We start from the raw sequence: 5,448 nt of genomic DNA, 5'->3' as shown, positions 1-5,448 counted from the left end.
TTATATATATGTAAGTGTCTATATGTAATAGTAATGTATCCCATATGTATTATATATATGTAAGTGTCTATATGTAATAGTAATGTATCCCATATGTATTATATATATATATGTAAGTGTCTATATGTAATAGTAACGTATCCCATATGTATTATATATATGTAAGTGTCTATATGTAATAGTAATGTAACCCATATGTATTATATATATGTGAGTGTCTATATGTAATAGTAATGTCCCATATGTATTATATATATGTAAGTGTCTATATGTAATAGTAATGTATCCCCATATGTATTATATATATGTAAGTGTCTATATGTAATAGTAATGTATCCCATATGTATTATATATATATATGTAAGTGTCTATATGTAATAGTAATGTAACCCATATGTATTATATATATGTGAGTGTCTATATGTAATAGTAATGTATCCCATATGTATTATATATATATATATGTAAGTGTCTATATGTAATAGTAATGTATCCCATATGTATTATATATATGTAAGTGTCTATATGTAATAGTAATGTATCCCATATGTATTATATATATGTAAGTGTCTATATGTAATAGTAATGTATCCCATATGTATTATATATATATGTATGTGTCTATATGTAATAGTAATGTATCCCATATGTATTATATATATGTAAGTGTCTATATGTAATAGTAATGTATCCCATATGTATTATATATATATATATGTAAGTGTCTATATGTAATAGTAATGTATCCCATATGTATTATATATATGTAAGTGTCTATATGTAATTAGTAATGTATCCCATATGTATTATATATATATATATGTAAGTGTCTATATGTAATAGTAATGTATCCCAATATGTATTATATATATATATATATATATATGTAAGTGTCTATATGTAATAGTAATGTATTCCACAGCTTCAAATACACAGATACACAATGAAAGACATTCAGAGCTTCAGGAGAGCGATAGCGCGGACCTGCTTCTGTTGCCGCGGCAACTGCAAATCATTTCTATCAGCTGGATTTGCATTTTGAGAGCTGTGGCCGGTGATCGGGAGAGACGGGGTGGGGGGGAGGTGGGGGGGGGGTGCATGTTGTCAGTGTGCATGAAGTATGTACATAAATACAAATAAATATAAATATATATATATATAAATAGATACACATCAGTGTGTGCTTATTGATTAAATGATAGCTATACATAAAGCATTAGTGTGCTATTGTAGCTTACCTGGTTGGGACGGGGTCCATCTGGACCTAAAGACAATAAAACTAAGGGTGTTGAGAGGTTCAGTTCGGTCCCTAATGAACTCTGGAGAGGTTCTTCTGTGGTGGAGAGCGTGATCGGACCTGCACTCCTCCAGTCTGAGCCGGCCCAGACAGGCCTGAGTGATCAGCCGGGAGACGTTCCTCCTGGTTTGTTGTGAGGGTAGTTTGGTCCGACCAAAGGGGGAAACGCTCCAGGCCTAGAAACCCCCTGAACTGCTACAGGGTCACTGAAGTGAACTATTAAGGGCCCGGTCCGTAATCCAATCATCACATGTGTGGTGTATATGTGTGTATATAGACATCCACACTATCACAGAAGATCCTATTCCATCTACACACACACACACACACACACACAGGGGCCTGGTAAATTAATGAGTCCTCATTCATAACCCGGACGTCAGGATATATATATATATATATATATAGAGAGAGAGAGAGAGAGAGAGAGATTCACCCTCCACTGCTCTATTGACTGGTTTCATTTATTTGGGCGGGAGGGGCGGGGCAGTGGAGGGAGGGGGGTGAATCGGAGGTGAGGCACAGGCGTATTGCATTGTGGGAACTGAGGCATGGTGGGTCAGTGTTCGCCTCCCTCGTCAGCGTGTGACAAATGAGGTAACGAGGAGCTGCCCCTCGCATTTCCACAAACTAATTAACCCGGCAGGTACTGAGACAAATTACAATATTTATATAATATCCTCCCACAGCTGTTTACAGGCAGGAGGGACCAATCACCTCGCAGCACACCGCCTCGCCTCGCCTCGCCTCGTCTCTCTCTCTGTGTGTATATAGGCCTATACCTATGTGTATATACACACACTAATATACATACATACACATATACAAATATATAATATACACACATACACACAAACATATATAAATATGTGTATATATACACACTGATATACACACACACCAACATGTACATATATATATAGAGATACATTCATATGTGTGTGTGTGTATGTATATATGCCAGTTATGTGAGCAGACACTGCCAGTCTACACAACACACACACACACAACACACACAGATGTAAACTGTGTACACACTGTATGAGTTGTGTGTGTGTGTGTGTGTGTAATACTCAGATTGCTGATGATTATCGGCAGCTTGTCAGGACTACCAAACATATGCTACATGGACAAAAGTTTGTGGACAACCCCTTTTGATGAATGCTCTAAGCTACTTTAAGCCGCAGACACAGATGTGCAAATGCACACACACAGCATGTCTAGTCCCTGTAGAGAAGTACTGCAAATGGAATAGCCCGGATGATGACGGATGATGCTCCATCCAACACCCTGACCTCACTAACTTCCTCGGACAGTAGAGACAGTTACTCCAACAAAAGCAGGATGTTAGAAGAGTAGAACAGTGAACAAATGAGCAGGTGTCCCAATACTTTTGTCCCTATAGCGTATGAAATATCTGTGCTGTTTGTGTGAGAACTCTGGGCTGGGCTGGGCTGGACTGGACTGGACTGGACTGGACTGGACTGGACTGGACTGGGTTCTGTGGAGAGAAGTGGAGTGGCTAGCTCATCATAATTGCTGTCTGAATGCCTGTTGTTCAGCATGACTGTGAAACCACTACAGACCTGCTGGGTTCCTCTGAAGGAGTCAGGAACGGATGTCTAGACGGGGCAGCAGCTCCTGGACTGTTGCAGGGTTTTCCACGTGCAACAAAAGGTTCTGTGTAGTACCATCAGTAGCACCGTTTATCATAAGGAGCCATTAAAAAAGAAAGACAAGAACTGCATTCAGATTCAGATTCAGATTCAGATTCAATTTCAGATTCAGATTCAGATTCAGATTCAGGTCAAATTCAGATTCAATTCAGATTCAGGTTCAAATTCAGATTCAGATTCAGATTCAGATTCAAATTTAAATTTAAATTCAGGTTCAGATTCAGGTTCAAATTCAGATTCAGATTCAGATTCAGATTTAGATTCAGATTCAAATTCAAATTCAGATTTTAATGTTGTCATGTTTTATGCAGAACCTTTACTAAAGAATATAATTTAACTCTAGAAAATGGTTCTAATGGGGAATGGTTCTTTAGAGAGGCACTAATTTAATAGTGGAACCTTTTTTGTGATATGTAGAACCTTTATTCACACGTTCCCTTATAAACAAAAACAACATTTAGAGTGTTTTAATTGAATAAATAAATAAATAAAGTAACCAGTAAAAAGTAAGAACCATTTTTAGGGTTGTTTTTTTTGGGGGGAACGAATAAAGGAAACGGTCTATATAGAACGCAAAGCACCACTGCACAATGCCTTCATACACAGTTCGGTTCTTTACAGAACGTTTAGGTTCTACAGAACATTTTGGAAGTGTCATTATTTCAGAACGGTTTGGTGCAGGTTCTCCATGTGCAAAAAAAACCCCAAATCAAACAAACAATCACCAAGGTTCTTAGACAGCAGGTTTTGCCAGTGTTAGATTTAGCTGAATTTAATGCGACAGGTCTTTAGTACCTTTACAGGAGAACCATCAGCTCACAGAACAGCAGGCCAGAGACGGGGAGGAGCTCGCGGGGTGAGATACTGAAAATGATTTTATTTCTCATCACATTCAATCAATATAAACAAGATCAAAGGGAACAAAAGCGGCTGGTTGAGGAAGAAAGATCAGAAAGGCGGGGTTTAATCACAGACAGGAACTCAGAACAGAGCACAAACCGACCAGTTCAAGAATGCGTTATCTACACCAAACACCCCATAGAACAGCTTAGAACAGAGTCCAGAGATCAGAAATCAGAACCCCACACCCCTCCCCCCCATAACCCCAAAACACACCCACCCACCCACCCCCCCAGCCCACCCCCAGAACATCGTCTACCTTCAGAGGGCGCATGCAGTCTGGCTGATGCTTCTGGAGATGATCGTTTATTAACGATCGGCTTTTATTGTTCTTATAAAATTCTTCCTCTTTTCTTTAGTTTTCCTTCTTTTTTGTTTCAGTCTGCCTCGTGCAGACTGCGGCAGAAACGGACTCTGATCAATCGAAACAAACAAATAAATAAATAAACAAATAAATAAACTCACAAACGAATCAACGAAGCAATAAATAAACAAATAAACAAATAAAAGTGCACAGAAATCAACAGGAGAGATTTACAGAGCATCACCGAGTCCGGTGTCTGATGTTTGTTTTGTTTGTTTGTTTGTTTGTTTGTTTGTTTGTTTGTTTGTTTGTTTGTTGTTTTGTTTGTTTGCTTGCTTTGAAGTGGCATTGCTTGAGGAGGTCCTGAGACTCCGTGGGGCGTGGCTGGGGTCAGTTAAAGGGACAGTTCGGGCGACAACTGCAGGACAGAACTCCACCCTGCTCTGGACTGTGGTTTTCCTCTTTAGCTGTGCTGGGACGTAGGCTAGGCTAGGCTAAGGCTAATGAACAGTGAATGGAGGTCTATGAGAAGTCCAATCAACAGTCGGTTTAGTTGGGTCTAGTACTAGACTTGGACCCGGTGCCAAAAGCTAGCTTTCAAATCCGCGGGCGTTTATGGATGCGTGTTCAACTTGGTGTTAGCTGTGCTACGCTACGCCGGGTTGCCGTAGCTAACAGTGCGCATACTGTTATATATATATATATATAGCAGTGTAGCAAACAACGCAACTCTCCCCTGATTGGTCAGTTCGCACAATGCTAATCAAATCCGTTAGCTTCATTAGCCTCAGAGCTCAGGCACAAAGCTAGCCAAGCAAACGGTGCCGCTGTTCCTTCAGCTGTGCACGGATGTAGGCTAAGGTTAATACAAAGTACATGCAGGTCTGTGAGAGGCCAACGAACAGCCGGTCCAGTAGCAGACTCAGACCAGGACCCCACAGCCAGCCTTCGGAGAGAAGGCTCCTGCTGGATGTTCTAGATAGCGGTTGTGGTTTGAGGTGCTAGCTATGCTAGGTCAGTGCTATCGTAATCATTTAGCGTGTGAGCCTTTAACAGTCAGTTAGCACAATGCTAATAAATGACTTCCATTAGCTACCAGCCTCATACACTGTGTGGACAAAAAGTATTGGGACACCTGCTCACTCACTGTTTCTTCTGAAACCAAGCCCAACTATTGGATGGAGCACCAACCACCATTCCAGAGAGCCCTCCAGCCCCCGCCTGGCATTAGGCGGCAGGGTGCCAGATGGTCCTATTCTATTGGCAGTGCT

Source organism: Salminus brasiliensis, chromosome 18 (assembly GCF_030463535.1).
Source record: "Salminus brasiliensis chromosome 18, fSalBra1.hap2, whole genome shotgun sequence".
NCBI classification, from domain to species: Eukaryota; Metazoa; Chordata; class Actinopteri; order Characiformes; family Bryconidae; genus Salminus; species Salminus brasiliensis.
This window is presented reverse-complemented; position numbering follows the sequence as displayed.